The sequence below is a fragment of the Glycine soja genome, chromosome 5 (assembly GCF_004193775.1).
Source record: "Glycine soja cultivar W05 chromosome 5, ASM419377v2, whole genome shotgun sequence".
Lineage (NCBI taxonomy): Eukaryota > Viridiplantae > Streptophyta > Magnoliopsida > Fabales > Fabaceae > Glycine > Glycine soja.
The window spans coordinates 31,526,242-31,537,044 of record NC_041006.1 but is presented as its reverse complement, the minus strand read 5'-3'; the positions used below and the strand labels follow the sequence as shown (position 1 = coordinate 31,537,044).

The following is a 10,803-nucleotide window of genomic DNA, read 5'->3' as shown; positions in this document are numbered from 1 at the left end:
TACAAAACCTAAGAAAACTATATTATCTACACAAAAGGTACACTTCTCTATATTTGCATAGAGGGTGTTTTTCCTAAGGACTGAAAGAACTTGTCTGAGATGTCCTAAGTGAAAATCTAGGCTCCTACTATACACTAAAATATCATCAAAATAAACAACTACAAATCTACCTATGAAATCCCTTAAGACATGATGCATAAGCCTCATAAAGGTGCTTGGTGCATTAGTGAGCCCAAAAGGCATCACTAGCCATTCATACAAACCAAACTTGGTCTTGAAAGCAGTTTTCCACTCATCACCCTTTTTCATCCTGATTTGGTGATAACCACTTTTAAGATCAATTTTTGAAAAGATATTGGCACCATGCAACTCATCAAGCAGATCATCAAGTCTAGGAATGGGGTGCCTATACTTTACAGTGATGTTGTTGATGGCCCTGCAATCTGTACACATTCTCCACGTACCATCCTTTTTGGGCACCAACAACACTGGCACAGCACATGGGCTTAGGCTCTCTTGGACCCAGCCCTTCTCCAACAATTCTTTAACCTGAGACTCTATCTCCTTAGTCTCCTGAGGGTTAGTCCTATAGGCTGGCCTATTAGGAAGGCTTGCTCCTGGGACTAAATCTATTTGGTGTTCTATTCCCCTTAAAGGAGGTAGCCCAGGGGGTATCTCTTTGGGAAATATATCACCAAATTCATGTAAGAGTTCTTGGACCTTTGGGGGTAAGGTCTCAAATGTAGGAATTGTGGCAGTGCTAAGGGATGTTTCCCTTGATAGGAGAAGGTAGAAAGATTGTTTAAGAAGGAGTGCTCTTTTAATATCACCTTTTGTTGCAAAATGATTTTCCTTCTTAACAATCTTCTTGGAGGAATCCTTTCCCTCTTTTTCCTTCCCCCTGGCCTTTGAAGACGAGACCTTACTATCCTTCTTTTTCTTTTGTTTTTCTAATTTTTCTTCCTCATCCCTCTTATCTTTCATAGTTAGTTGATCTTTGGCCACCTGTGAAGGTGTTTGAGGATGCAACACAAATTTAGTGCCAAGATGGGTGAGGCTAATCTCATTAGTTAGGCCATTATAAATGATCTTCCTATCAAATTGCAACGGCCTTCCTAAAAGAATATGTCCTGCCTCCATGGGAACTATATCACAATTAACTTCATCCTTATATGTCCCAATGGAGAAAGGTACCTTCACTTGTTGGTTAACTATCATTTCCCCTTGCTCATTGAGCCATTGAAGTTTATAAGGTTTTGGGTGGGGAATGATAGTGAGGTTCAACTTGGAAACTAATCTTGTGCTACAACAATTGCAACAAGATCCACTATCCACAATGAGAGAACAAGTTTTATCTAAAATTTTGCATCTTGTATGAAAGATGTTCTCTCTTTGGGATTGAGATAGATCACAAGATTGACCTCCAAGGAGCCTTCTAACCATTAAGAGGTCACCTTCTTCATGAGGGTAGACTTCCTCACTAGACTCTTCACCCCTTACTTCATCTTCACTTCCACTAGAGGAAGGGCAAGAAGTAGTCTCCTCTTGACTACTATAAATGTCTTGACCCCTCATGATCATGGTTTTCTTTGTGGGGCATTGAGAGGCAATGTGACCTCTCCCAAGACATTTGAAGCATTTAATGTTGCTAGTCCTTTCTTGGGAACTAGTCTTAGGGGTGTATTTCTCTATGGTCTTACCCTTATCTTCCTTGGGTTTTGAAGGTGCAGCCCCTAAAATTCCATGGGCTTGGTCCTTCCTTGGATAAGAGTGAGAGCCATAAGATTTTGAAGAAGGCTTTCTTTTAAGTTGTTGCTCCACTCTTATACAAAGTTGGACTAGCTCATCTAGGTCCCTATATGGAAGGAGTTCAACCTTGTCCCTCACTTCCATATTGAGCCCACTAAGGAACCTAGCTATGCTTGTTCTTTCCTCCTCCCTAAGTCCAGCTCTTAAAAGGAGTAGTTCCATTTGTTGTCTATATTCTTCAACACTCATACTCCCTTGTCTAAGCCTTTGGAGCTTGTCCATAAGCTCCCTTTCATAGTAGGAGGGAATGTGCCTCTTCCTAAGGGCACTCTTAAGATCATTCCAATACTCTACTGGAGGATCCTCATGAATCCTTCGTTCTTTAACAAGGGAAGTCCACCAATAGAGGGCATACCCTTGAAAGCTAAGGGTAGCCAATGGAACTTTTCTCTCTTCGCTAATATGATGGCAAGCAAAGAGTTGTTCAACCTTCATTTCCCAATCTAAGTAGGCCTCAACATTATCTTTTCCGTGGAAATATGGGAGGCTAATGTTAACCTCTTGAGGCCTTCTATCCTTTGCTCTTCTTTGGGAGTGATGTTTAGTATGTGAACTATGACGCCCTCTATAATAGTCGCTAAGTTCGTCACTTAAACTCTTGCAAGAGTCATGACTACTATAGGAGACATGTTTTTCTCTTTTCATTTCTTTCATTATTTTTCTTCTTTCTTCCTCTCTTATTTTCTCTCTTTCATCTTGACTTATTTCTTCCACTCTTTTTTTACCTTTTTCTTTTCTCTCTTGTTTTTCTTTCCACAACTTAAGGGATCTCAACTCATCTAATATCTTATACAAGGGGTCCTTAGGAGTAGAACCCTCACCATTAACACTAGATGAAGAATGAAGACTCATGTTGGTTCCTAAGTTATGGTTCTTTCTTGTTGGGGGTTTGAAAAAAAGGTAAAAGAAACTATGGTTGAAACTAGCCAAAATAAACACTAAAAAAAGGTGTGAAAGATAAGGTAAAAACTAATTGGTAAAAGGAAAGCTATCTAGGCGGTTTGACAATGGAGGGTAAAGGAAATAAGCTATGAAAGTAAGCAAGAAATTAAAGTGCAAGAAATGCAAACTAGGCGGATCCTAAGAGTGTTTGGATGACCTCATTTAAGGTTCCCAACAAAACACTCACTATCCTAAGGGAAAATTGCCTAAAATTATTACACACAAATGGAAGTAGGGTGACCTAGCGGAGGCTCCCAACTTACTTCCAATGAAAGGCCTTTTTGTTACAAAATTTGAAAGCAAAGCAAATTGCCAATTACAAAATTACAAAGAAAAAAGTCCTCAATTGTGGTGGCTATTCTCTCTTTAGTGTTTCACTCAATTTGGAGTGCTTCTTAGTCCAATAGCTCTTAAGGTGGTTGGCCCCTTGCTTCTTGACTCAAATTCTTCAAGATATGGCACCAATCCTCCTTTCCAATTCCCTATATGGCAACTCACAAGCAAGGAAACAAAGAGACAAGCAATAACCAAAGACAAAAAAAAATGAAATGAAAGCTAAACCAATAGAGTTTTAACAAGACAAATTTCCAAGGATTATTCAACAATTAAAGCAATGGAAAGCACAAAAAGCAAGCTAGGACTCAAAGAGAAACCTAGAATGGCTCTAGAGTAGAGTAGAAAAACTAAAAAAAAAAAGACTCAAGAAACCTCTAGTTTTGGCACTTGTTTTCACAATAATTTTCAATTGAAATTTCAGAACTAGGATTGGTATAAAATAGGCACCAATTATAGAACAAATTTTGAGCCAAAACAACAAGCACACTTTCCTTTCACTTTTTTTTTTTTCCTGGACACTGATTTTTCTGCCAACTTGTGAGATTTTTCTTTATTTTTCCTTTAATCCAAATCGCTTGGTTCTTTTTTTATAATTTTGGTCCAGATGTCTAAAAAATTCAGTAAAAGTTTCAGCTCAAAAAACGTAGTGACCAATTCCCAGTAATTTATACACTTTTGTATGTTCAAGCTGCCTGCACCAGCGATTTCAACCTAGAAATCAAGAGTAGTGTTTATGTTGCTTAAGGCTTGGATAGTTACAATTTGTGTTTGCTTATGCTCAATTATCTTGAATAACACAATTCAAGAGAGCTTAAGACTTATTTGATTCACAAATCCAGCCACAACTCAACACCACATCTCAACTTCATCATAGGCATCATGTAGGAATCTTAGAAAACAAAAAAGAGTTCAACAACAAGACTACTTCTAGGAATTGATTTAGAACATGTTATGAACTAAATAACATGCATGAATTAGACTCAAAATTCAAAAGATAGGCTAAGAATGACAAGAATACATGAAAAATGTATCTAGAATTCAAAAACAAAATAAAAATTCAACACAAACTTAGAGCATAATGTGACAATTACTATGACTAAACATGACTCTAAGACAACATGGATTAAGTGATTTACACTTAGATTTTTGTGTTTTTTTTTCTAATCAATATTTTGGAACAAAATTTAGATCTAAAGGTTCAGCACAAGAATATTATGAATGAAAATGATAGAACCTAAAATCAACACAAAAACAAGATTCAAGAGTAGATCTACAAATTTGAACCATAGAAATGCAAGAACAAGTGTAGATCTAAGATTTAATCGGTTTATTTTTTTTTTTTTGAATCTACTCTAAACAGCACCAAACCACAAGACAATGGAGGATATACATGGAGAATAAGATGAAGAACAAGGAATTAAAGAGAATTCACCGAACAAAAAGATAGAGGAAGCAAAAGAACATCACCTAGATGAAGATGCTCTTGATACCACATGATGCAAGCTCCATTGGAGCTTGTAGGCCTAGGATCTTCTTCATCAATGGATTCCTTTGCTTCTTGGAAGATGAATGGCAGCGGAATGGAGAAGGAAAGAGAGAGGAGACGCCACTTCAAGGAGAAGATGAGTCTAGAAGAAGCTCACCACCATAGGAGGCCATGGATAAGAGCTTGGAGGAAGAAGGAGATGAATGAAGGGAGAGGAGAGAAGAGCACGAAATTTTGTGCTCTAAGTGAGCTTTGAAATCTGAAGTTTAATATTCAAATGATCAAAGTTGAAAAAAATACACACACATGACCTCTATTTATAGCCTAAGTGTCACACAAAATTGGAGGGAAATTCAAATTTCACTTGAATTTGAAATTGAATTTGTGGAGCCAAACTTTGGAGCCAAAATTTCACTAATTATGATTAGTGAATTTTAGTTATGGTTCAGCCCACTAATCCAAGATCAATTACAAGATTCTCCACTAAGTGTGCTTAGGTGTCATGAGGCATGAAAAGCATGAAGGACATGCACAAAGTGTGACTATATGATGTGGCAATGGGGTGTAGTAAGCAAATGCTCACCTCCCCCTCTAAATTTAATTGGATTGGGCTTCTACCAATTCAATTAAATTTATTTCCAACCACACACATCAAATATCCACTTAGTGCATGTGAAATTACAAAACTACCCCTAATACAAAAACTAGTCTAGGTGCCCAAAAATACAAGGGCTGAAAAATCCTATATTTCTAGGGTACCCTACCTACAATATGGAGCCCTATATACAAGGACCAAATATAATGACATCCTAGTCTAATATGTACAAAGATAATTGGACCCAACCTTGGCCCATGGGCTCAGAAATCTACCCTAAGGTTCATGAGAACCCTAGGGCCTTCTTCAGCAGCTCTAGCCCAATCTTCTTGGAGCCTCTTGCTCATGGTTCTAGTGATTGGTCCCTTCCTAGGGAGGATTGCATCACTTCCTTAACCTATTTCGATTCCCCTCACTAATTTTCTTATTTATCTTCTAAAATTGACCTCGTTAGGCCTGATCTGTTTGATTTGTGTTGTTTTTTTCTCGATCTGTGATGGCATTTCCTTGGCCAAATGTTAGAATTGCCTCTCCGTGGATATTGTTTATTATCTGCTATAACTTCATTTTCCATTATAAATTTCTGGATGCATTTGTTTGAGAGCGTTTTCTGTGTAATGTGCTTTTTCAATTGTTGGATCTCATCCTGTTTTTTTTTTTCAGGTTGATCCAGATATCAGCCTTTCTCTTAAACAGAACCCTGCTTCTTATACGCAAGTTTTGAATGCTTCCTCTAGAGGGTTGCACAGGTATGCTGGTGAATAGTCTGGTTTTCTTATTAAATTCATTTTACCAGATGACAGGTTGTTGTCAGGTTTTCTTCTTGGTCATTACATCTTTTTTTCTTAATAAAACTGATTTAGACTTGCTAGCAAGTTTCCAATGTGGAATTTGTATATTCAAAATTATTTCTCTATTAGACTTGCTTATGTTTGCTCTACATTTTGCACACAGAATAGGTTGTTAGTTGCAGGATTGTGTTTCTTTAGTTTTTTCCTCGCAATTTGTTACTTGTTCCTTCTTCACTAGTATTAAGTCTTTTTGTATTCAACAGTATAAGTTTGTTGTGGTCATTTCCTTCTCTCATTTATATTCCTTTAAATTCAGAATGAGAACTGTATTCAGTTATCTTCCCATATCCATGGCAACTGAACCAGCTGCAGATGACTCAATACTTTCACTGCTAAGGGTTTTTTGGCCCATCTTGGAGAAATTTTTTGGCTCTGAGCATATGGAGAATGGGAATTTATCCGTAGCAGCTTGCTGAGCTCTTTCACTAGCTGTTCGATCTTCAGGTTTACCCACTTGGACACATTTGTTGACAGTTCATCGGTTCCCCTTGTGATAAATATAGTTTTTTAATGTGCAGGTCAGCATTTTGTGACATTACTGCCCAAGGTGCTGGACTGGCTTTCAAAAAATTTTGTTTTATTCCAAAGTCATGAATGCTATATAAGAATCGGTAGGGATTTTTTATGATCTCTCGTTCATTTAATGCCCTATTATGCATATTCCAAGATGCATGTCACTATACTGGTTGAAGTGATTGTTAAATCTTAATGACTTTGGCAAAGTACTGGTACATGATTAATTTGGAAAGTAAAAAATTTGTGATTATTTTTATCTGGTATTTACATAGGCTTGTATCTTTATGATTGTCAATCAAGAAAGCATTATTTGATGCCATAACAATCTTATTTGTACTTGTTTCCATATTCTGATAATGTTATTGTGCTCCTTCTGGGATGTTGCAGTGAACCTTTACTAATTTCCTGATTCAAACAATATTTTCAGCTTCCATTGTCATTGAAGAATTTGGTCATCTAGAGGAGTACGGACCTTTATTTGTCACTTCTGACGACATTCCAGACATTGATAAGAAAAAGTAATTCATTTTCTTATTACTTCTGCCCCCCTTTTGATTAGTTTCCAAGCCTGATAATGTTGTTTTGCTGCCTGAAGTTTTTAATTGGGGGGGGGGTCTTGATGTTCATATAAAATACTGATCAAGATTTAATGATTTTATATTGGTATACTATAAAATACTCATTCTTAGTTTTCTCTTGCATTTTGATTTTATGCAAATGTTGGATTAGTATCATGGATATTGCAGACAATGTATTCTCTTAATCATAGCTTATGATTAAATTGATTTTTTGCACTCGCTTGGTTTGTGAGGTTTCCTCTATATGTTTTGTGAAAATGATGCTACAGTTTTAGTTAATACTTTAGTCATATTTATCTCAATGATTGACTGTTACAAAATGAACTGTATGTCCTCAACCATAAATAATTGCTTATAGTCATTTATCTTACATGATTCACTGTTATAAATTAGAATGGTATGTTGATTGGAGCAACTACATCAATCGGATTAATCATGTAAGCCTCTCTTAAACTTTTTCATTTTCTTGTAAACGGGTCTAATTAATACTTGTCTTTGCTATGTTTCTCTCAATATGATTCTTATTTTGTACAGCTTTTTTTTATTGGTTTCAATGTATAATTTTTGGTCTTCTCTTTTTCTCAAAAATTAGAAAAATAGTACTGTTTTCAAATTGTAAAGAATGGATAGGGTGAATGAAACAGAGAGTGAAAGTTACAACAACATATAGAAGCAAAGGTGCAGACCATTTTTTGCTTTCGTGTCATGATTGGGTAAGTCCATTTATTATATAGTATATAGTATAGTAGTATTTAATTTTCAGTAGCTAAATTCTATTGATAGGCCCACTATTAATTGTTTAATTTTCCACTTATTATTAAACACAATAATATTGTTGTACTCACTATTGAAATTGATAGATAAAAATGTAGAAAGGTAAATAAGAAGATGTTAGGTAAAAGCTGATTTTTGTATTGTGTTACTTAGAATTTGGAAATGTACGTTTATTGTTGCAATAAAAAAAGAATGATAAGTTTTTAGAGTCTACAATTTAATTTTTTTAATAATAAAAATATATATTTCAATTAAAATTAGAGGAATATTTTTAAAGAAAAAATCTTCATTTTTTATAACATATATTAATATATTAACTAATCAATAACTTGCATTTATTTTATTGAGAAAAATAATAATAAATAATAGGAGAAAACTGATAACATTGTACATCCTTGATAAAATAAAATGGGTCCAGTAGTCCATGTAGGTCCAACTAGTTAGTAGTATTTAGGCCTAGCATGGACTTAATAATATTTTTTACAATTAGAAAAAAGAATCAGTGAGTACCCATATGCTTCTTAATCCCCTCCCTACCCATGTTCACGTTAAAATGTACTTATATTTTAGTTTTAAAATATTTTTTTTGCATATATTTAGATCCAGAAAATTAGTCATCATTGGATTCTCAAATCAAAAATCAATTCTCAACTTCAGTTAAGAGATTCAAATTCGAAATTAATTACTTGTTTAAAAAATTTTAGTTTATATGATTTTTTATATACTAGTACCACGGTAACATTAAATTTGTAGGATATTATAATAACCAAACAAATGATTATTACTCATAATTTATACATACTAGCTAGTAAGTTACTTAAGCACATTTATTTAGACTTCGAGAAAGATAAAAATAGTAAGTGTGGATTGATTAATTAATGGGGTTTCCACCTTGGCTTTAGTGTAGAGACAGACTATGCTCACGTTGTTCAATAATGGCTTTAGTGTAGAGGCTTTGATGGAATTATTAAAGTCTGGGATGTATCTAGCAAAAATTGGACTGGATAACCTAGAAGAAGCTTTACTACTTCAGGCTGATATGATGGATCTTAAAGCACGAATTCATGGGCCTGCTCAAGCATATGTGATGGAAGCGAGACTTGACGAAGGACGGGGTCCATTAGTAACTACTATAGTGAAGGCAGGGACTCTTTTCAATTTGTTGTTTTAAAATTTTGGTTTAAAATAGTGGAAGTGGTCCAAGGTGATGCTAGGAACGTGTTGTGCATTTGTATTGGTTTTGGGAAGCCAAGGCTACAGAGTTATCAAAAGGTACCTATTAATTAACTATACATTACTTTAATACTGTACTTTGATATGAAATTTTGACTTTGATATGAAATTTTGACTGGTTTAGTTGCCAAATTTAAGTGGTGATATTTCCATCATGTATTAAGCCTGTGATTACAACTTACAAGTTGCTTTATTAGATGATATATAGTGTTGAATATGCTAATATGGCTATTATGATAAAAACGATTTGGTATGTAGTCTCAAGTGATTTCTTTGCAATTTGTGTGTGTGCGCTTATTCTACATCGGTTCAACGATAAACGATGTAGAAAATTTTCTCATTCTACATCGATTGACTGATAAACGAGGTAAAAATCTTTTCAATTCTACATCGGTTGACTGATAACCGATGTAGAAATCTTCCATTCCTACCCATTCTACATCGGTTGACTGAAGACCGATGTAGAAATCGCACCCATTCCTACCCATTCTACATCGGTTTCATCCTTAGAACCGATGTAGAAAGCTCACATTCTACATTGGCTGTAGTTACACAACCGATGTAGAACAGTCCCCATTCGAAGGCGGTCCTTCAATCGATGTTGGTATTCAACGACACTGGGTTACCACACGCGTCATAACCGATGTAGAAAGCCCATTAGAACCGATGTAGAAGATCTTTTTTTAGTAGTGTATTATGCACGTTGATTAACTTAATAACCTCTTACTATTATGCACGCTGCTATTACATTATTAATTTATTTTTTTATTTGATCATGCAGTATTTTAATGAAGTTAAACCATTGGAAGCAGAGAGATTCAAGGCGTTTCGCATCCAGTGGACACAGTATTATCTAAAAGTTAGAAATCAAACATAGGATGTTAGACAACTATGTAACTTTAGGTTACTTAATAGTTTACATACTTTGCATTACATTTTTACAATTGTTGTTTCATTTTAACATTTAATAACCTTTGTTGATAACTAGTTTTCTGGTAAAACCTATTTGATATATGTGTGTGCTGTGTGCTCTGATTTTAAATTTACAGGTTAAATTTTGGTTTTTTTTTTTATAAAAACAGAGACATTATTTAAAAAAAAAATTCCTGAAAACAACATCGGTTTTTTGGAATAACCGATGTTAACGAATGTGTTAATGTTGACAGTTAACATCGGTTTTTTTAAAAAACCGATGTTAACGATATTAGCATCGATTTTTTGGAAAAACCGATGTTAACGAATGCGTTGATGTTGACAGTTAACATCAGTTTTTTTACAGAAAACCGATAGTTAACATCAATTTTTGTAAAAAACCGATGTTAACTTTCAACATTAATATATATTTTTTTGGGTGTAATTCATATGATCACATCGGTTATTTATATAACGGATGTTGGTAATTTTACGTTAACATCGGTTTTTAAAAAACCGATGTTAACGATAATACTATCAACGTCGGTACTTTCAACATCGATTCAAAAATCAATGTTGAAAGTCATAAATAATCGATGTAGAAAGCATATTTTCTAATAGTGACGTCACAATTCACCGTCACATGTTCACATGTATCTCACAAACTAACACATGCTCAACTTGTCACTCATATTCAATCTCAATCACAATTTTATAATCCTAAAATGACATGTCATTACGTCTCAAGAATCATATACACATCACACAATA

The 10,803-nt window shown here is 34.7% G+C and overlaps 1 long non-coding RNA gene across 3 annotated transcripts; it reads left to right on the top strand.

Moving 5' to 3' along the window:
- Positions 1 to 5,830: 5,830 nt before the first annotated feature.
- Positions 5,831 to 10,024, top strand: LOC114412523. 3 transcript variants are annotated; one of them, XR_003666766.1, is made up of 7 exons: positions 5,831 to 5,917; positions 6,276 to 6,463; positions 6,538 to 6,630; positions 6,963 to 7,053; positions 7,507 to 7,826; positions 8,833 to 9,159; positions 9,902 to 10,024. It is a non-coding gene; the product is annotated as an uncharacterized LOC114412523 (long non-coding RNA). The 3 variants fall into 3 exon arrangements; XR_003666765.1 differs by having other exon boundaries at positions 6,276 to 6,630; positions 7,507 to 7,550; positions 7,706 to 7,826; XR_003666764.1 differs by having other exon boundaries at positions 6,276 to 6,630.
- The last annotated feature ends 779 nt before the right edge of the window (positions 10,025 to 10,803 follow it).